This window comes from Lathyrus oleraceus, chromosome 5 (assembly GCF_024323335.1).
Source record: "Lathyrus oleraceus cultivar Zhongwan6 chromosome 5, CAAS_Psat_ZW6_1.0, whole genome shotgun sequence".
Taxonomy (NCBI): Eukaryota; Viridiplantae; Streptophyta; class Magnoliopsida; order Fabales; family Fabaceae; genus Lathyrus; species Lathyrus oleraceus.
The window spans coordinates 393,423,459-393,447,503 of NC_066583.1; the positions used below are offsets into that span (position 1 = coordinate 393,423,459).

Sequence of the window (24,045 nt, forward strand, 5' to 3'; positions counted from 1 at the left end):
GATCCCTGGATTTTGTACCAAGTGAGATATTTTATAGCATAACTTGAGTTCCGTAACTCGGAACGAGACGTGGTTCAAAGTGTTAGAAAGTTAACGTGAGTTAATATTGCTTGGTAATAGTTTCATAGGTTGATTATGATTAATTTTTTTATGCTCTGAATATTTTAAAGAAATTTTGAACTTGAAATGTGTTTTATCCCCCGACAAGTTTTGCCGTAACTTTTGATTTGTAATTCTAAATAACGAGTCGTTTGAAGCGTTAGATAGCTAACACTCAGAGTTAAATCATAGTAGTTCTTGGTGAAATATATGAATATAAATCATGTACCTACTTTTGAAATGTTTGTGCTGACTTGTGTGATCAGTTAGAGAACCATTATGGTTATACGATGATATGTTGTTGTTTTGGTGGAGTAACATGAATAAATGCTTATGAATTTATATTTGTTGAATTACTGTTGTTTGTTTTTGTTTAGTGATGTCGTGACATGGATTTATTGTTGAGTATGATGAATTATGTTTTCGTGTGAAATAAGAGTGTGATGATGTCATTACGTTTGAGGTGATATTTATGACTATTGTGTTGTTGCATGTATGAGTAATAATCCGACTGAGGAGAATGATTGTATGCTTGTGTTGCACTATTGATTGATAATATGCATTTTATTATTTTGGTGTGATGTAATCCAGAGAGGGGATTACTAGAGTTGTCAGTTCATTATGTTAGGATCAAAGAGTGGTCTTAACGCATTGATTTAATGATATGCTCATGCATCACAAGAGTTGTGTCAAGAGGCATGTTTGCTAGTTCAGAGAGGGGATTAATGGCTTATCCCAAACTCATAGAGGCGGCTTGGAGATCAGATAAGGGGTTCGAAGTTCCCAAAGATTGGAACTCGGTCGTATGAAGAACCAAATGGGTTCGGATCTGAAGGCAATTATGGAGTTTCTGAAGAAAAAACCTTAGGCTTTGGGATTTAGCAAACCCTTCTATTTTGTCTTTTCAAATTTTTTTCTGTCATTTGACTCTCTTATTTGGTTAAATGAAATTTTTCTTTAGTGTCTTTTCTATTTCCTTACTTTTTTGTTGATGACAAAAGGGAGAATAGATATAGAAGTATTTAAGCACCTGAAATATGACAGTTATTATCTTTGCTTAAATTCTAAAAAATTATTATTGTGCTTTAAATGTTCAAATTTAATTAAGCTAGATAGGACTTAGGGGGAGCTTACAAACTTCACCCTATGGACTATTAAACTCACGGGGAGCTTACAAACCTCAGACCTGAAGTCAACTAGTTAATTAAATTTCCAACCATTACTCTTAAATATTTATGTTTGTGATCATCAAAAAGGGGAATATTATTGGAATAAAATCGATTTGTCCTATATCCCTTAGGTTTTGATGATAAGAAGTATCTAAAAAATAATTGGGTATACTAATGTTTATGTGTAGGATTATAGACTAAAATTTCATGTAGAATCCAAGTATTGGTTATGACTATGAATATTCAATGAGAAGCTTAAAGACCAAAATATGACAGATCAGAAGCTGAAGACCGGACTCTAAATAAGTCAACTTTTGAAGGTCAGAGTCTGAAGGAGACAACCTCTGAAGAAGTCTGCTTCTGGTGATTAGAACTTGAGCTAGTCAAAGCGCAAGGACCAAGGTGACTCTTGTAACGCCCCAGACTACTTTCAGGAGTATCGACTGGCCCCACAAACCAACACATGTCTTTTCAGCATGATTTGTCCTGATTCACACACTTTCCGGGAAACTTCCCGTAAGGTCACTCATCAAAATACTACACCAAGTCAAGCACGCTTAACTATGGAGTTCTTATTTGTTAGGCTACCGATCTTCTTTTCGGTAGCCCATTTCATAAGAACTTCATAGTTAAGCGTGCTTAACTTGGAGCAATTTTGGGATGGGTGATCTTCTGGGAAGTTTCTCGAAAAGCGTGTGAGTGAGGATAAAACAGGCTGAAAAGACTCGTGTTGGCTTGTGAGGTTAGTCGGTAATCCTGGAAGTAGTACGAGGCATTACAATTTGTAACGCCCAAGACTGCTTTCAGGATTACCGACTGACCCCACAAACCAACACGGGTCTTTTCAGTATGCTTTGTCCTCACTCACACGTTTTTCGGGAAACTTCCCAGAAGGTCACCCATCCAAATACTACTCCAAGTCAAGCACACTTAACTGTGGAGTTCTTATCTGTTGGGCTACCGAAAAGTAGATGCATCTTCTTTTCGGTAGCTCATTCAATAAGAACTTCATAGTTAAGCGTGCTTGACTTGGAGCAATTTTGGGATGGGTGACCTTCTGGGAAGTTTTTCGGAAAGCGTGTGAATAAGGATTAAACATGTTGAAAAGACTCGTGTTGGTTTGTGGGGTTAGTCGGTAATCCTAAAAGTAGTACGAGGCATTACAAATGATATCAGAGTCAGACCTCTCCTAGTACGATATGGTTCAGGGTTGAACCAAGCGGAAGCTGATGGGCATGTAACATCTGAGGCTGGAGAGGACAAAGAGTGGTTACGTGTTACACCTAAGGGTGAGGGAGTAGTGGTCGGTGCACGAGGCATGACAATGAGACACTCCTAGCAGCTTCTAGGCGATAACCCGAATTCACATCAGAATGAGAGGGATCTAGAGGTTGTGCAAGTATGGGACTGCATGGTTGAAGGAATGCTTATAAGGATTAATTGGTACTACCTATACTAACAAGATGCATCTTCTTTTCGGTAGCCCGTTCCATAAGAACTCCACAGTTAAGCATGCTTGACTTGGAGCAATCTTGGGATGGGTGACCTTCTGGGAAGTTTCCCGGAAAGTGTGTCAGTGAGGACAAAGCATGTTGAAAAGACATGTGTTGGTTTGTGGGGTCAGTCGGTAATCTTGAAACCAGTATGGAGCGTTACAAATGGTATCAACCATGCAGTTCCATACCTGCACATCCTTAGGATCCCTCTTATTCCGATGTGAATTCAGTTTTTCCCCTAGAAGGTTGTTAGGAGTGTCTCATTGTCATGCCTCGTGCACCAACAACCACTCCCTCACCCTCAGGTGTAACATGTAACTACTTGAAGCGTCGCGAAAAATACAGAGTCGCCACCGGATTTTATTTATTCCAAAGGAAAGGGAAAATAGCGATAAAACCCCAAGTGAGAGAGACGGTCTCGCAACAAAGAGTGAATTCGGGAGTCGGTTATGCAAGGGGAAGGTATTAGCACCCTCACATCCATGGTACTCCATGGGAACCACTTGCTCGTATCAAATGCGTATGGATGTTTATTTATCTGTAAGTTGCTTGCTATCAGGAGTGAGATGAAAGAATAAGGTGGGAGAAAAAATAAGTTTTAAGTCAGTGTGCTCGCCAAGGATTTGGGCCCTTGTGCCTACGTATCCTCATACGTGCAATAAGGAAGTCCGAGCTTCGTAGTTCGGCTAAAAAATGGAGCGTTTGTTTGGTTATTTTTACTGAACAGTATTTATGTTTGTGTGCTACTTTTTACTCGCTTGTATACTTTATCACGGGGGCAAAAAGTATTTGCTTGTTTGCGGTAAAATGGATACGCTTGGTTCTCACTCTAGCAGTTAAACATTACTTGCTCGCACATGGAGGCTTAAGCTTCGTTCACGGTAGAATGAAAGTAATACGTCCTTATTGAAAGGTTTTTAATAGAGAAAGCCCTAATACAAAAGAGGATTTGATTTGTTGGGGTTGATTTTATTCATGGAGACAAGCACTAAACCCTTTGCTAGATACAGTCAACGGTCCAATATCTCGGGAGTTGAGAGGACAAGTTATCCTAACCACTCTTTTTCATCCAAAAAAAGAGATTTGAATTGTGAAAGAATTTTGGAAAGTATAATCGTTGGAACATAGAGGGAGACAAGTCTCTAACCCTTGACTAAGTATAGTCAACAATCAAAGTACTTAAGAATCGAGAGGATAATGGAGTCCTAACTATTATTTTTCTTCCTCATAGCACCTAGATCTAACTTGTTAATTATGATTAGATGTTTAAAGAGGGTAAAGTCAAGTGTCAGGTCCTCAGGCTAGGTACAACCGACAACCCAATTACTTGAATGTTGTGTACAAACACGTACACCCCATATATGGCATTCCAATTTGTTATGAAATTGTTTTGAAAAAGGAACTTGATGTTGGATCAAGCATTTGAATTTATTATGAAAAGTATGAGTGAAGAATGGAGGTGAGATAGAATAAGGTTGAAAAGAGAATGGGGAAGAGATGTGAATAATGGATCTTGGAGTGGAGGGAGAATGCTTGACGTTAGATCAAGCATTCACGTTGCAATGGTGTGAGTTTTATTCGAAAAACAACTTGACGTTGAATCAAGTACCTTTTGTTTCTTTTGAAATGCTTTGTTTTTCGCTTTGTATTTTATCTTGGTTATTAACCTGCATATTAAACTAACTAGGAAGCAATAAATCTAAGTTATTACATGCATATTTGTAAGTTGCTTGCTATCAGGAGTGAGATGAAAGAATAAGGTGGGAGAAAAATAAGTTTTAAGTTAGTGTGCTCGCCAAGGATTTGGGCCCTTGTGCCTACGTATCCTCATACGTGCAATAAGAAAATCCGAGCTTCGTAGTTCGGCTAAAAAATGGAGTATTTATTTGGTTGTTTTTACTGAACAGTATTGATGTTTGTGTGCTACTGTTTACTCGCTTGTATACTTTATCATGGGGGCGGAAAGTATTTGCTTATTTGCGGTAAAATAGATACGCTTAGTTCTCACTCTAGCAGTTAAACATTACTTGCTCGCACATGGAGGCTTAAGCTTCGTTCACGGTAGAACGAAAGTAATACGTTCTTATTGAAAGGTTTTGAATACAGAAAGCCCTAAGACAAAAGAGGATTTGATTTGTTGGGGTTGATTTTATGCATGGAGACAAGCATTAAACCCTTGGCTAGATACAGTCAAGGGTCCAATATCTTGGGAGTTGAGAGGACAAGTTATCCTAACCATTCTTTTTCATCCAAAAAAAGAGATTTGAATTGTGAAAGAAGTTTGGAAAGTATAATCGTTGGAACTTAGAGGGAGACAAGTCTCTAACCCTTGACTAAGTATAATCAACAATCAAAGTACTTGGGAATCGAGAGGATAATGGAGTCCTAACAATCAAAGTATTTGGGGAAGAGATGTGAATAATGGATCTTGGAGTGGAGGAAGAATGCTTGACGTTAGATCAAGCATTCACGTTGCAATGGTGTTAGTTTTATTCAGAAAACAACTTGACGTTGAATCAAGTACCTTTTGTTTCTTTTGAAATGCTTTATTTTTCGCTTTGTATTTTATCTTGGTTATTAACATGCATATTAAACTAACTAGGAAGCAATAAATCTAAGCTATTACATGACTAAGGGGAGGGGGAACATTTAACCCACAATAGGGGGATGGACCCATACAATACAACATAAGGACATGAAAGGAAAATACACTTTACAAACTATTGAACAAAAATAAAAGGAATAACTTGGAGGATGTTTGGATCTCTCATTCACATGTCACCACAAAAAACAACAAGTGGTTAATATGCATTAATAAAATGGAATTAAAATGCTAATTCAAGTGGATGAGATGGTATGATGATAGTATGATGTGACATAGTGATCATGATGAACAAACATATACCAAATTAAATTGAAAAGGAATTTTCAATTTAGCCATTAACCACAAACAAAATGTAACCCAATCAAAATGAGATTAATCATGTACATGGAACTTAACATGGCAAATCAGATGAAATTCTAAACCTAGCATGATTAATCACATGAAAATTAACTCTGGAAAATTAAGAAATTAAATATAATATGTAAAAATGATTAAGCCTAATTTCTTCTAATTACCTAATTAAACATAGATTAAGCTAGTTATCCCTAAGATTATGTTAAATCCTAATTAAAAATTAAGAATTAATTCTAATATTTCTATTAAGATTAACAAACAGTATCAAAATTAATCAAAGAAAAAAATAAGATTAATAAACTCTAATCATGGATTAACAAAAATCAAGAAGAAAACTATGAACATGGGCCTAACAATAGGGGGTTAACTGGTGGGGACATGGTGATGTTTCAGCAAGAATGGCCTAAGGCCCAACCACTAAGCCCAGTCGAGATTCAGCATAGTAAACAAATGGAGAAGATAGAAGTGGTCATGGATCATGTTACTGTAAGTAACAACACATGGCCATGGTGATGTGGAATGCACGTTTCTCGAATCATGCATTAAGACACTGCGGTAATGCTAATTCCATGTAAACAGTCATGAGCAACCAATGAAACTATTGCTAAATAATGGACACTAAAGAAAATACACAGCTTCAGGTGCCACCGTGTCCCTTTCCTCTCACAAACGCAGCTCCGGTCACCTTTCGTTATACGCTCCGACGTACCGGAGGCGGTCCTCGGTAGCGACGACGGATTAAACTCAATGGAATCCTAACGTGCTAATCGACTCAAGGCGTCAATCACGAATATGAAGGCGAAATCTCTACTTCCTTCCATAGTTTCTCAAATCGGCAAGAGATATTTAGGAATCCTAACGGAAAAGACCTACACCCGTCACCACTCTCCTAGAATCGGAGCCTGAGGGATCAGAGCTCTGATCTGCCTACATCTCCTCTACGTCACGGCAACGAAAAACTGAAAGAGAAAAGAATTTGAAACACACTCTGCCGGAGACGACGACTGCGACGGTGAAATCTCTACTTCCAGGTAGTGACTCTATCTCCATATTCTTCTCTCTTCGATCTTCTTCTTCTTCAGTTGACGAACCGAGATGTGATCGATGATTGTGAAGGATGAAGGTGAGGGTTGAGTTGAGAGAGCGTGAAAGTTCTATGATTCTTGAGGGTGATGAAGATGATAGTGAAAACCCGAAAAAATGATTGGGAACTCGTTGGAGCTTTATAGAAGTTGGAATTGGTTGCAACTGAATGGGGCAGTTTAGGTCAGCTAAGGGCAGCTTAGGGATTGATGAGTTTTGGAACTAATTTTTGATACCGTTATTTTTCAAGTTAGTTGTAAGTTATGTTTAGAAGTTGGAGTGAGACTGATAGGTTTTTCTGTTGAGAAATTTTTGTCCATTATGAATTGTGGAGAAAAGTTAAAGGTTGGTTTTCTTGTGAGTTTCTGTTCTGAGTTTTTGTGTTCGTTTACAGGTTGATATTTTGGAAGTCGGAAGTTATCTCGTCGGTGAAGGAAGGTCTTGTATCGCCGGCTCAGTTGCGCCGTGAGGTGTAGAGGGAGTTGTTCTTGCTTTTGAAGGTTGCAGAGATTCTGTTACGCTTTCTTCTTTGGAGTTTGTCTTGGCTTCTTCTAGAAGCTCTTACGGGGCTTTTACATGTCGAGGATTTGATTCCTAACACACCCAGCTCATTTTGAGTTCAAAATCTTTATCCTCGGCCTCATCACGAACTTACTATATAATCTTAGCTACTTAAATAACTCCCTGTCGGCAGGTCTAATCTGAGAGCTTCAACTTTTCAATCTCAACTTCTCAATCTCTGTTTTGTAGCCTATCTGCCCTTTCCAATTACAGCACCAGAGTATCTATTAGAGACACCAAAAAGTTCAACCATGTACAGTTGTGGCCCATCTCTGTCATAACCACCTAGTATAACACCACAACCAAAATGTCTGAGCCACCCATATAATGTACAAAGGTGCACATAGCTAGCCATGCGATCGGCAAGCTCCTGAACAGGAATTGGATCACTGTACATACTGTCATAGTTATTCGCTTCAGGTTTGGCCCCGACAACGATCTCATTGCCGTCTGCGGCTAATCCTACTATGGCCATTCCAGAGTGGCGGTGAACAACGTGTATTCTTCTATAGAATCAGATAAAGCATCATCAGACTTCTCTTTCAACACGCTCTTTTCTTCTTTTGGGGTTGGATTGATGTTTCTCTGAACTTTAACATCTTCCTCTTCGTGCTTTCCAACATCCTATTCGCGACAAACAGAAGTCTCACTTTGAGGATTATAGACATGATGTAACACCCTAAACCCCACACATAATTTATCGCATAAGTTAAATATAAAATAAAACCACGTAGGGTGTCACACATTCATAACACATATGACCTGCTCCGTAACACGGGTCTCAACAATAAATTTCAATGCACATATTTATAATAAGGATGTTTACACGACATCCTACTTATCTGAATCATACATGGGATGTTTACACGACATCCTTGTCATCTGATCGGTATTATATATTCACAAAATAAGACATTCATAACTTGTCACTACATGCTCACTTCCATTTTAAAGTATCATCGCAACGGAATTATCATCACAATTATGGAAGATAAAGCAAGTAATAACATCTAGTCTCAACTTCAATTGCAATAACAAAATAAGAGAGTTCTAATCAATCAACTCAACATCTTAAGAATTCTCAACAACAAAATTAGTCTTATGACTTCAACATGATCAAACATAAGGAATAAAGTAAACGTTTAACCCAACCCGATGTTACATGATCAGAGCAAGGTACCACTAGTAAAAGCGACAAAATAAAGAAGTAACTCAAGAGCTACCTTCCACTTACTTCAACAATACTACTCTTGAGTATCTGCACGATGCCCGTGTAAAGGCAACATTCAAACAGAAGGGATGAGAATTCATTTCAATAATAACGATATAGAATGAAGAATAGAATACAACATCTACACAATCATGCACAATAATATATCATATTTTTACATCCAAAACATAATCAACATCAGACATGACAACTTCTCAATTATCATCAATATCATACAAAACCAAATCTCATTTATCATTAACATCATATGCAACAACATCTCATCCAAGAACACATCAATAACAACCAATACAAATGCAACACTTATGCAGTGTACTCAACACCGACTCAACATGCACATGGTACCAAAATGAACACTCAGGTTCACCTCACTCCATAATCCCCACCATAGGATCGATTCCCTCTTGGAACCGGAGCACACCAAAATCACTACCATCACCATAGGTAACGCTTCACTAATCCCCCCATAATAGGAATTAGCTACTCGCACCCGATCCATCACCATGGGATCGAGGCTCCCCAAAAATCGTTACCATCAACATATGTAACGCTTCACTAATCCCTCATAATAAGAATAAGCTACTCGCACCCGATCCATCACCATAGAATCGAGGCTCACCAAAATTGGACTGAAGCCCGTACACCAAGATGCATGACTCTCAAATAACATGCATTAACACAATAAGGTTCACCTAAAGGATCCCCACACATATCTCATCATTTATGAATCACACCATTCATCATGCAACAACCAATTCATGTTACCACATGAATAATATCAACAAACAACTGCAACTTATCACCATATTAACATCATCGACATAACAACATAATTAGCACACAATGATATTACAATAATGCAACGATTTATCAACCAACATAGAAACCAATATATGTATTAATACAGTAGGAATGTGAGTATTATTAAAACATATCAACAATCACAACCATGTTTTTGGTATGAGAGTTAGTTTTCTAACACTTCAAACGCCATCAAAATCGGACTTACAAAATGAAAGTTATGACCAAAATCGTCGGGATGTGTCAACAATTCATTAACCGAACGTAAGAATAAAAACTTCACCAACACAACAGGCAGAGGAATAATACTCAATGAACTCACTTATCAACATCATATTATATATCTTAGAGTCACCTTTATAATGCTTTAAACCCCAACCCAAAATGATTCACGAGTTGAAAGTTATGACCAAAATCGTGCTCGAAGGCGTTACTAAAAAGTTGTTGTTTTCTAAATTTTCCAACATAATTTTCATCTTCTTCAACCCCAAAAACGTCCATGAAATAATCTCCAAAATTATTTTATTCCTGAAACAAAGTTATAACCCTCTGTTTCAGATATCCAACGCTTTAAAAGGCACTCGATTTGAACTTACGGATCTACAGTTATGACCAAAACGATTTCTACCGAAAAACAAAAAAAAGGCTCGCGATTGCGACGGACATAATGCAAAATTTTCTGCGTTTGTCATCGTTGGAGGCCTTTCGAACCTCCGATTTTGATTCCATAAAAAGCCAAACGCTTAGAAAATTACAACCCATGTAATACTATAATTATATAAAGTTAATTTACAGTTTTAACACAATTAAATAATTTAATCACAACTTTAAGATTATGCCTAAAGCCTTCGAAATTGCAACAATGGTGAATATAAGTTTAATCATCAAAATAGAAAACTACACACATGTAAGACACATGAAATTCATCATATCATCATCATATAATAATCACCATAGCATCCAAATTCAAAATTATGAATCAAAACACTCAACCCTAAGGAGGTTAAGGGTTCCTCCATTCTATCCTTTTATCATATCATTTACTATTGGAACAAGTTCTCACCCTTACCTTAGATTTTCCAACAAGATGCATACTTCAAGCTTTAACAATGGAGTTTTCCTTTAGCCTTAGCCTTGGCCTCTTCTCACCATAAAATTCTATTTTACGTAAAACCCTCTAAATTCTCTTACTAACATTTTTATCATTAACCTAATTCCCCCTCAATTAGGAACTTCCACCATTGCCCTCATTTATCATCTTATTTACCACCATATCCCTCTTGGCTCTAATTTTCTTTTAATAAAATAATACTAATAATATTCTTCTTTTTCTCCATACTATTTCTACTCTTCTATTTTATTCCAACCAATTAAATAAAATAGTTATAGGCTAATTATTAAAAATTCTCATTATCCCTATTAAATAAGTAAAATAACTAAATTTCATTATTTAATTAAGATGCTCATATTATAGTTATTTTATTTATTTATTTAATTAATTCGAATAAAACACTATTTATTTCAATCACTGGTTAAAATTCTAATTAATTATCAACAACTATATCAAACTCTTACTCCCTCCATACTTCTATTTCAAGGATACATGTCCCCACAATCATACACAATTAATTTAAAACACCCATTAATCATATAAAAATTCAAATAATTCAAATTAATAATTAATTAAATTCGGGATATTACAACTCTCCCCCACTTAAGAAATTTTCGCCCTCGAAAATTACTTGAGGAAAATAGAGTCTGATACGAATCCTTCATCTGCTTCTCACGTTCTCAAGTCATGCTCCCACCAGCTGGTCCACCCCAAACTACCTTCACTAAGGCAACCTCTTTACCATGAAACGGTTTCACTTCCCGATCCTCTATCTGCACAGGTGATACATCAACAATCAGATTATCTCCCACCTACACATCATCCACTTGGATCACATGAGATGGATCCGAAATATATCTCCTCAACTGAGAAATGTGAAAGACATCATGAAGATTAGCAAGCAGCGACAACAAAACAATCCTATAGGTCACCTCTCTTATCCTCTATAAAATCTGGTACGAGCCAACAAAACGTGGCGTAAGCTTTTGAGACTTCAAAGCTCGACCAAGACCAGTTACATGCGTAACTCTCAAAAACATGTGATCTCCCTCCTAGAACTCAAGTGCTTTCCTCCTCTTGTCATGGTAACTTTTATGATGACTCTGCGACGCTTTCATCATTTCTTGGATTATCTTGATCTTTTCAGTCGTCTAGTGAACAATCTCAGGTCCGAGCACAACACTCTCTCCTGACTAATACCAATACAAATAAGTTCCACACCTTCTACCGTACAACACCTTATATTGTTCACTCTGATACTAGAATAGAAACTATTGTTGTGGGTAAACTCAATCAACGACAAGTAGTTATCCCAAGTACCTCTTTGTTCTAACACACAAGCTCTTAACAAGTCCTTCAAAGACTGGATAGTCATCTCGATTTGACCGTCCGTCTACGTAAGATAAGAAGAACTCAACTTCAGCGTAGTACCAAAAGTAGCTTACAGACTCTCCTAAAACCTCGATGTAAATCTCAGATCTCTATCTGACACAATACTTGATGGATTACCATTCAGCTTCACAATATCATCAATATACAATTTATTCAGCTTCTGTAAAGGATAATTGATCCTCATCGGTACAAAATAAGTCGATTTGGTCAATATATCCATAATCACCCAAATTAAATCGCATCCCTTTGAAGTCTTCGGTAAATCTGTTACAAAATCCTTGAAAATACTATCCCATTTCCACTATGGAATATTCAATGGTTTCATCAGACCCAACGAATTCTGATGCTCGATCTTTGACTTCTAATAGGTCAAACAAGCATACACAAATTTGGCATCCTATTTCTTCATTCTTGGCCATCAAAACATCTTCTTCAAATCTTGATACATATTAGAATCAGGATAAATACTCAATCCACTTATGTGACCCTCCTCCAGAATACTCCTATTAAATTTGGGTACATTAGAAACACAAATTCTATCTCTAAACATCACCACACCATTTTCATCAACTCGAAAATCACATCAATTACCTTGGTCGATTAATGTGAGACGATCTATCAAACTCAAATCAGATCTCTGACCTTCTCCGATCTCTTTAAGGATACCACTCATCAACTTCAACAAACCCCACTTCACACTGTTAGGAGTTTCTCCACCCACTAACTCATATCTTTGAATTGCTCAATCAGTTCTAACTCTCGAGCCATAAGCATCAACCTGTGTAAAAACTTCTTACTCATTGCATCAACTGTAATATTAGCTTTACCCGAATGGTAACTCAAATTAAAATCATAACCCTTCAAAAGTTCAAGCCATCTCCCTTGCCTCATATTCGACTCCTCTCATCAAATAAATATTTCAAACACTTGTGATCACTGAATACTTTGAATTTGGATCCAAATAGGTAGTGCCTCCAAATCTTCCACATGAATACCACTGTTGTCAACTCAAGATCATGCGAAGGGTAATTCCTTTCATGAAATCTCAATTGTCTCTAAGCATAAGCCACAACTTAACCATTTTGCATCAACACACCTCCTAGACCCATCTTCGAAGCATCACAATATACAACAAATGACTCACTTGGACTCGTCGAAATCAAAATTGGAGCAGCCATCAACTTCCTCTTGAGTTCTTGGAAACTCTTTTCACGATGCACATCCCAACCTAGGCTTAACCCTTTCGAGTGAACTGAGTTAACGATAATGGTGAATTTGAAAAACCTTTAATGAACTTCTTATAGTAACCAGTCAATCCAAGAAAAACTTCTAATCTCAGTGGCAGACTTCAGAGTCTCCCATTGTAACACATCATCTATCTTCGATAGATCCACAACTATACCACCACTAGAATCACATAACCAAGAAAACTCACTTTCTTTAACCATAACTTGCACTTGGAAAAACTTTGCGTACAAATATTTCTCTTTCAATGCCTACAATACAATTCATAGATCACTCATAACCTCATACTAGTGTCCCTCTTCTTCACTAACAGCACTGACACACCCCACGAAGAAACACTTGGTTGAACATACTCCTTCTCAAGAAAATCTTTTAGTTGTTTCTTCAATTTCCCCAACTCTGAAGCAAACACCCTATAAGAAGTCATTGACACCGGACTAGTACCAGGTACTAAGTCTATAGAAAAATCCACTTCGCGCTCTGGAGGCAAATCACTGATCTCTTCAGGAAACACTTTAGGAAATTCACATACTCCAGGAAGATCACGAACAACTCCTTGTCCTCTAGCTTCCAACGAAGCTAACATCACAAACATTTGTTCCATATCCTTCACGGATTCTCTCACTTGCTAAACTGATACAAACGTCAACTCTTCACCTTCATCGATTTTCAAATTCACGCTCTAGAGGCAAGTTGCAGATATCTTTAGGAAAACATCAAGAATCACACACCACTGGCATAACACTAGTCGTCACACTTCTCTCTACTCTCCGAGAACAAACACTAACCATACCTGGTCGTTTTCCCTAAAGACTTCCTAACTTGACCGGCAGACAGGAATCTCGAATCCATGGCATCTTCAATGTTAGAAACAACACAACTTTAACATCGCCTGAGCTCTTGCAATCAGCGACACACTGCACCAACTTATCAAAACAATTGGTAAACATTTGCTTTAACTCCAACCAATTTATTCCAAGAATAACATCAACTTATTCCAACAAAATACAAACCATACACATCCTCAGGGAACACGTCACAATACTTAACACACCACTGGCTTATCTCTGGCCAAAACATCGCCTTCCCCCACACAAGGAAGCGACCAACAAGAACACCTGACCGTATTCCCTCAAGGAACACACCATTTTGCTAACCGACACCATCCTCGAATCTGACCTCTCTTGAGGTTTAAGAAAAGCATAACATTCTCAAAACAAGTTAACTAGCCAACACTGCACTCTTGTATGCAGCAACATGATATCCAAGCTCTATACCGTTGGAACATCTAAGAGAATTAGACACTTTTCCCCCACTTGTTTCATCCAAACCTGCAAATGGAAAACGAAACAAGCATCGACAATGTTCTCACACACATGTCACATACTATGGAAGAAACATAATTAAACAACCTGGCCAAACGGATTGACCTGCTCTGATACCACTAATGTAACACCCTAAACCCCACACATAATTTATCGCATAAGTTAAATATAAAATAAAACCACGTAGGGTGTCACACATTCATAACACACATGACCTGCTCCGTAACACGGGTTTCAACAGTAAATTTCAATACACACATTTGTAATAAGGATGTTTACATGACATCCTACTTATCTGAATCATATCTGAAATGTTTACACGATATCCTTCTCATCTAATTGGTATTATATATTCACAAAATAAGACATTCATAACTTGTCACTGCATGCTCACTTCCATTTTAAAGTATCATCGCAACGGAATTATCATCACAATTATGGAAGATAAAGCAAGTAATAACATCTAGTCTCAACTTCAATTGCAATAACAAAATAAGAGAGTTCTAATCAATCAACTCGACATCTTAAGAATTCTTAACAACAAAATTAGTCTTATGACTTCAACATGATCAAACATAAGGAATAAAGTAAGCGTTTAACCCAACCCGATGTTACATGATCAAAGCAAGGTACCACTAGTAAAAGCGATAAAATAAAGAAGTAATCCAAGAGCTACCTTCCACTTACTTCAGCAATACTACTCTTGAGTATCTGCATGATGCCCATGTAAAGGCAACATTCAAACAGAAGGGGTGATAATTCATTTCAATAATAGTGATATAGAATGAAGAATAGAATACAACATCTACACAATCATGCACAACAATATATCACATTTTAACATCCAAAACATAATCAACATCATATATGACAACTTCTCAATTATCATCAACATCATACAAAACCACATCTCATTTATCATTAACATCATATGCAACAACATCTCATCCAACAACACATCAATAACAACCAATAAAAATGCAACACTTATGCAATGTACTCAACACCGACTCAACATGCACATGGTACCAAAATGAACACTCAAGTTCATCTCACTCCATGATCCCCATCATAGGATCGATTCCCTCTTGGAACCAAAGCACACCAAAATTGCTATCATCACCATAGGTAACACTTCATTAATCCCCCCATAATAGAAATTAGCTACTCGCACCCGATCCATCACCATGGGATCGAGGCTCACCAAAAATTGTTACCATCAACATATGTAACGCTTCACTAATCTCTCATAATAAGAATTAGCTACTCGCACCCGATCCATCACCATAGAATCGAGGCTCACCAAAATTGGACTGAAGCCCGTACACCAAGATGCATGACTCTCAAATAACATGCATTAACACAATAAGGTTCACCTAAAGGATCCCCACATATATCTCATCATTTATGCATCACACCATTCATCATGCAACAACCAATTCATGTTACTACATGAATAATATCAACAAACAACAACAACTTATCACCATATTAACATCATCAACATAACAACATAATTAGCACACAATGATATTACAATAATGCAATGATTCATCAACCAACGTATAAACCGATATATTTATTAATACAGTAGGAATGTGAATATTATTAAAACATAACAACGATCACAACCATGTTTTAGGTATGAGCGTTATCTTTCTAACACTTCAAACATCATTAAAATCGGACTTACAAAATGAAAGTTATGACTAAAATCGTCGGGATGTGTCAACAATTCATTAACCGAACGTAAGAACAAAAATTTCAACAACACAGTAGGCAGAGGAATAATACTCAATGAATTCACTTATCACTATCATATTATATATCTTAGAGTCACCTTTATAATGCTTTAAACCCCAACCCAAAACGATTCACGAGTTGAAAGTTATGATCAAAACCTTGCACTAAGGCGTTACTAAAAAGTTGTTGTTTTCTAAATTTTCCAACATAATTTTCATCTTCTTCAACCCCAAAAATGTCCATGAAATAAACTCCAAAATTATTTTATTCATGAAACAAAGTTATAACCCTCTGTTTCAGATATCTAACACTTCAAACGACACTCGATTTGGACTTACGGATCAAAAATTATGACCAAAATGATTTCGACCAAAAAACAAAAAAAATGCTCACGATTGCGACGGATAGAATACATAATTTTCTGCGTTTTTCATCGTTGGAGGCCTTTCGGACCTCCGATTTCGATTTCATAAAAAGAAAAACGCTTAGAAAATTACAACCCATGTAATACTGTAATTATATAAAGTTAATTTACAGTTTTAACACAATTAAATAATTTAATCACAACTTTAAGATTATGTCTAAAACCTTTGAAATTGCAACAATGGTGAATATAAGTTTAATCATCAAAACAGAAAACTACACACATGTAAGACACATGAAATTCATCATATTATCATCATATAATAATCACCATAGCATCCAAATTCAAAATTATGAATCAAAACATTCAACCTTAAGGAGGTTAAGAGTTCCTCCATTGTATCCTTCTATTATATCATTTACTATTGGAACAAGTTCTCACCATTACCTTAGATTTTCCAACAAGATGCATACTTAAAGCTTTAACAATGGAGTTTTCCTTTAAACCTAACTCTTGCCTCTATTCACCACAAAATTCTATTTTACGTAAAACCCTCCAAACTCTCTTACTAACCTTTTTATCATTAACCTAATTCTCCCTCAATTAGGAACTTCCACCATTGCCCTCACTTATCATCTTATTTATCATCATACCCCTCTTGACTCTAATTTTCTTTTAATAAAATAATACTAATAATATTCTTCTTTTTCTCCATACTATTTCTACTATTCTATTTTATTTCAACCAATTAAATAAAATAGTTATAGGCTAATTACTAAAAATTCTCATTATCCACATTAAATAAGTAAAATAATTAAATTTCATTATTTAATTAAGATACTCATATTATAGTTATTTTATTTATTTATTTAATTAATTCGAATAAAACACTATTTATTTTAATCACTAGTTAAAATTCTAATTAATTATCATCAAGTATACCAATCTCTTACTCCCTCTATACTTCTATTTCAAAGATACCTATCCCCACAATCATACATAATTAATTCAAAACACTCATTAATCATATTAAAATTTAAATAATTCAAATTAATTAATTAATTAAATTCGGGGTGTTACCCCTGCTTGGAGATTGTCCCAGGATGAGCCAAGGCTACTTCCTTGTATTACACCCTCCTTGCTGCTGGAATCAATATCAGGTTTGTTGTCAAGAATTTCAAATATTGAAACTGTGGAATCTCTGGCCTTAAACACTTTTTTCGGTACATGTCCATCACTTTTGATTCTGCGCAAAATGACGCAACAGTTCTTATGCTACTAACAACATCAATTTCCACTTGACTTGCCTCTTCATACATCACCTTGGCACCAGCACTAAAACCTCTAATAAACTTGATCTGAACGACTCCTTGCATAAGAACCATGGGAAAGACAGCCAAAACTATAAAAGCAAGAATCCAATTAGCAGTGAATGATATAAGAAAATCAACTGTGATTGTTCATATATTTTGAACAACGAGGGCCAACGTTTCGCCAACAAGACTTTTCACAGTTGAAGCATCAGTAGATAACCTTACACCTACTGCACCTCTTGAATTTGCAGGATCGTCAAACCATCTAATTTCTTGGTGCACAATCTTTTCAAGTGTCGATGAACGAACTCTTTCAATAAGTTTTCCAACAGCAATCGCAAAGAAGTAATTCTGAAGTGGTAAAACCACTAGAGTTACCAAACCCAGACCTACATATAGAAGTGACCATAGCCTGGACTCTTTCCTCTGCCGTTCTGGAGGTTTAAAAAACGTATCAACGGCTGATGAAAACAAGAGGCCAAATACAGGGAACACGACACCGTGTATTATTGCAGCAAGGCTCCCAAGCAGTATGACAGGAACCTCAGGCTTGTTCAACTTAGCCAAACGCATTAGAGGTACCCTTTTGGGTTTTTCCTTATTATCAAATGGACCTTGTTTAATATATGCTTCCTTTATTTCTCTAGATAAGCCTCTATGTGACCGAGAGTGTCGAAGATTTGCTGATGTTGTTTGGCTTATTGATCTCTTAAAAGAGTGTCTTTGGGTGGAAGATCTAGCCACGTGACTTTCTATATTTAAATAGTCTGTCAATGGATGTATCTGCTTCAGACGTTCTGCTATCTTCAGCTTTTGGTTCTGGAAACGGTACAAGGGTTCGCTTCTCAAGACATCTAATCATGGTTGCATCAAATTCCTAGGAAAGATCAGTTGCCGCCAAAACAAAGACGAGTTCATATGTTCGTGTTAAACCATCCATCTGAATGAGTAGTTCAGTTTTTAACCGTCTACTTGCTTCGTGTTCACTGCGTGCCTCACCATGCTGACTAATGATTGCATCAATTTCGTCACGAAATATTGTTGCGGGCGCACGGTACCTTGCAAGCTCAAATAACACCTTAACTAACTGTGATAAGAGAAGACAAATCAATTGCAACGTCTATATTTTTATTGAGTACAATTTTGGTCTTTATACATATTCAGAAACTTTTGATATTCTAGGAAACATAATTGTAAATACTATTAACTTGTCTACTGTCTTGACCTTCCAAATCTCTCCATTTAACTTATTAATAAAACCTATTAATTCTAACATTAAAGTTTATTCAACAAAACTCCTCTGTAAACTTAAATGTTTCTTCTATTCATCATCCCTATCAATTTCTTGCCTCTGTCGAAGATTTCTTTTGATAATGGTTTTGTGAAAATGTCTGCTGCTTGGTCCTTACTTGCTACATGCTTCAATTCGACATTTCCTTCCTTCACGTGTTCTCGAATGAAGTGGAAACAAACGTCAATGTGTTTGCTCCTTTCATGGTTTACTGGATTCTTTGCTAACTCAATTGCTGACCTGTTGTCAACTTGTATTATTGTTGCATCTTTCTGTTCTAGCTCCATTTTACTCATCAATCTTCTGAGCCATATTGCATGACAAACGCACCAGGATGCTGCTACATATTCTGCTTCACATGTCGAAAGTGTTACTATTGGTTGCTTTTTAGAAAGCCAAGTAAATGCAGTATTTCCCATGAAAAACACATATCCAGAAGTGCTTTTTCGATCATCTATGTCTCTGCACCAATCACTGTCAGAGTAACCAACCAACTTGTATTTCTCTGAATTCGAGTAAAACATCCCAAGTGACACTGTTCCTTGGATTACCTCAGAATTCGCTTCAATGCCTTCCAATGTGTGTAAACTGGTTCCTCCATGAATCGACTTACAATGCCTACACTTAATGAGATATCTGGTCTTGTACATGTGAGATAGCGAAGACTTCCTACCAAACTTCGATATTTGCCTGCTTCGACACGTTCTCCTCCATCAAATTTCGACAATTTTTTTCCTGGTTCCATTGGCGTCGAAGCCGGATTACAGCTTTCCATCTTATATTTTTTCAAGATTTCTTTTGCATATTTTTCTTGTGAGATGAAGATTCCTGTTTCTTCTTGTCGAACTTCCAGACCAAGAAAGAATCTCATCAGGCCTAAATCTGTCATCTCGAATTCACGTGTCATTGTGCTTTTGAATTCTTCTATCATCTGATCATTACTGCCCAGAAAAATAAGATCATCAACATAGAGAGCAACAAGTAATACATTCCTTCCATTTTTCTTCACATAGAGGGCATGTTCGTACGGGCATTGCTCGAACCCGTTCTCCTTGAAATATGTGTCGATACGTGTGTTCCATGCCCGCGGTGCTTGCTTCAGCCCATATAGCGCTTTCTTCAATTTCAGTACCTTCTTCTCTTCTCCAGCTTTCATGTACCCGGGTGGTTGTTCGACATAGACTTCTTCTTCTAGTACACCATTCAGAAAAGCTGTTTTGACATCCATTTGAAATATTGGCCATTTGAATTGAGCAGCTTGAGATATGAGTAATCGAATTGTCTCCATTCTTGCAACAGGTGCAAATACTTCGTCATAATCAACTTCTGCTTTCTGTTTGTATCCCTTCGCAACAAGTCTCGCTTTGTATCGTTCTATTTCTCCTTGAGCGTTCATCTTTTTCTTGATTATCCACTTTACACCAATGGGTTGACTACCTTTTGGCAATTCAACAAGCTCCCAAGTGTTGTTGTGGATAATCGCCCTCATCTCTTCGTCCATGGCACTTTTCCACTTCTTGTCTCGTACTGCTTCTTCAAAAATGATGTTTTCAGCATCTGCCAAGAGACATACAAGGTGCACTTCACTTGTCGAATCATACAGATCTTGCAAACTTCGCATTCTGGGTTGTGTAGGTTCATCTTCATTGTCAGAATCTTCGAGTGCTGTCAAAATGTTTGGTGGTACAGCGACAGATGATTCTTCAACTTCAACAATAGCTTCTGTCGAACTGTTACAGTCCCACTTACTTGCTTCGTTTATTCGAACGTCTCTACTCACTATCACCTTCTTTCGTATGGGATCAAATAGCTTGTACCCTTTTGTTTTCTCATCATACCCAATGAGTATGTATTTCTGACTTTTGTCTTCAAGTTTCGTTCTTCGTTGATCTGGTACGTGTGCATAAGCAACACTTCCAAATACTTTGATATGAGAGACTGTTGGCTTCTGTCCGCTCCATGCTTCTTGTGGTGTTTGATCTTCTAACTTCGAATGTGGACATCGATTCTGAACATAAATGGCACATTTTACAGCTTCTGCCCAAAATTCCTTTGGCATGTTCTTGCTTTTAAGCATTGAACGAACCATGTCAAGGATTGTTCGATTCTTCCTTTCAGCCACCCCATTTTGTTGAGGTGAGTATGCTGCAGTTAGAAATCTCCTTATACCCTGCTCTTCACAATACTTCATAAAGGCTGTCGAAGTATACTCACCACCTCTATCTGATCGAACTGCTTTAATGTGTCTGTCGGTTTCCTTCTCCACCATTACTCTGAACCTTTTGAACACCTCGAATGCTTCAGACTTTTCTTTCAAGAAATAAACCCATGTCTTCCGTGAGTAATCGTCGATAAAGGAAATAAAGTACCTTTTGCTACTGAAGGATTCTGGCGTGATTGGCCCACATATATCGGTGTGAATCAAATCAAGGATATGCTTAGCTTTATATTCTGCCTTCTTTTTAAATGAAGTTCTTGTTTGTTTGCTCAGCACACATTCTTCACAGAACTTTCCTTCATAATCCATATCTGGTAGTCCATGCACCATGTTCCTTTTCGCCAACCTTTTTAAACCAGCATGATGTAGATGACCAAAGCATAGATGCCATAGTGACGCTTTGTCTTCGACATTTACTTGTAAACATTTTTCTCGAACGTTTATCAGATTCAGTTTGTACATTCGATTTCTCTCCATTTCGACACGAGCAATCAGATGTCCCAGCTTGTCCTTCAAATACAGTATCCGTTCTTTCATAAGTATCGAATAACCTTTTTCTGTAAGTTGTCCCAAACTCAAGATGTTGGTCTTAAGATTTGGTACATAATAAACATCTTGAATTGATCCAATCAACCCATCCTTCTGTAGGTAACGGATCGTTCCTTTGCCTTCGACCTTCACTTTTGATGCATCTCCGAAAGACACATTGTCATCTTCAATCTTTCTCATTTCTTTGAACAAGTGTTTGTGACCACACATATGGTTACTTGCTCCTAAGTCAAGATACCAAACGTTGTCATTTGTGTTGATCTCATTTTGAGTCATCAAGAGAAAACCTTCATTTGCTTCAGCTTCCAAAGTTAGGTTGGTTGTTTCTTCTACCTTCTTTTCGATTCGACAATCTTTTGCAAGATGTCCCACTTTATCACAGTTATAGCATTTGAATGAGTTACAATGCTTCGCATAATGACCATACTTCCCACACTTGTAGCATTCAAAGTTGGAATGGTTCGACCTACCACCTCTTTGACCACGTCCTCTGCCACGCCAATTTTGCTGGATCGACTGTCCTCTCTCGAAGTTGCTGCCTCTACCACTTCGACCATTGTCACGTCCTCCACGACCACGTCCTCTTCCTCGAAAGTTTTGAGAAAAAAATACATTTTCGTCTTTGATTTGCTCCTTGGTTTGATTTGCGTCCTCTACTCCTTCTTCCTTCTTTTTCATCTTTCGTTGTTCGTGTGCTTCGAGGGAACCAGCGAGCTCTTCGACTGCAAGCGTCGAAAGGTCATTCGACTCTTCTATTGCACACACAATATTCTCAAATTTATCTGTTAAAGATCTCAAAATCTTTTCGACAACTCGTGCATCAGTTACTGTTTCGCCATTTCTGGTGAGTTGGTTCACCACCTTTTGTACACGCGTGATGTAGTCAGATACATTTTCTGACTCCTTCATCTGCATCCTCTCCAATTCGCCACGAAGAGTTTGGAGTCGAACTTGCTTTACTCGATCTGCTCCTTTGAACACTTTCTCTAGCGTGTCCCACGCCTCTTTCGACGTAGTCGAACTGGCAATCTTTTCGAAGCCTGATTCATCAACAGCCCTAAACAGCATGTACAGTGCCGTTTTATCCTTCGATCGCGTCTCTTTCAACGCCTTGTTTTGAGATGCCGTATATCCCTCAACATCTGTTGGTTCTTCAAACCCATCTTTGGTCACCTCCCACGCGTCTAGAGATCCGAGAAGAACTTTCATTTGGATACTCCAGTTTTCGTAATTTAACTTCGTTAGCCGTGGCAACGACATTTGATTCATCATGTTTGCCATTAGCTCTGATGCCAATTTGTGATAAGAGAAGACAAATCAATTGCAACGTCTGTATTTTTATTGAGTACAATTTTGGTCTTTATACATATTCAGAAACTTTTGATATTCTAGGAAACATAATTGTAAATACTATTAACTTGTCTACTGTCTCTTGACCTTCCAAATCTCTCCATTTAACTTATTAATAAAACCTATTAATTCTAACATTAAAGTTTATTCAACACTAACTTCTCCGAATCACCTCGCCATTTGCTGACAACAGACGATGCATAAATATTGAAAAATGTAGTATTGCACTCTGTTGCAACTGCCTTAGCAAGCATTGTCTTTCCTGTCCCTGGGGGCCAAAAAGAAGAATGTCATTCGATGGTGATAACAAACCAGTAAAGTACTTAGGATATTTAATTGGCATCACTACAACTTCTTTCAGAAAACGCTTGGCATTCTCTGACCCTTTGATGATTTCCCACTTCACATTTGGATTCCCACGAATAATATCCCTACTTAAGCTCTCTGCTATAGTACGCATTTCAGCAGATTCCAAAGGTGGAAGCAAAGACTTAGGCGGATTTTTATTAAGGCATGGTTAGGCTATAGTTGAGTTATGCTATCTGTATTGATGTCTCTTGGAATATAATCTTCTGTTTTTTCTATTTTCAGGAACACGAAGCAGCAACTTCAATGCGTCGGCTATTGATGAAGCCGTTTCTCCTTGTCAACAACTGCAGAAATAACTGCCCTAAGGATGTGCTTGAAAGCTCAAACCATCATCTCATGAATGCAAAGTGTTTGCACAGGTGAAAGTTTTTCAGAA

At 37.3% G+C, this 24,045-nt stretch overlaps 2 pseudogenes; both read right to left on the minus strand.

Annotated features, from left to right (window-relative positions):
* Window positions 1-7,223: 7,223 nt before the first annotated feature.
* On the minus strand, window positions 7,224-13,751 carry LOC127080951 (proteasome subunit alpha type-3-like; annotated as a pseudogene).
* A 617-nt stretch (window positions 13,752-14,368) lies between these two features.
* Window positions 14,369-23,805, minus strand: LOC127080952 (uncharacterized; annotated as a pseudogene).
* Between the last annotated feature and the right edge of the window lie 240 nt (window positions 23,806-24,045).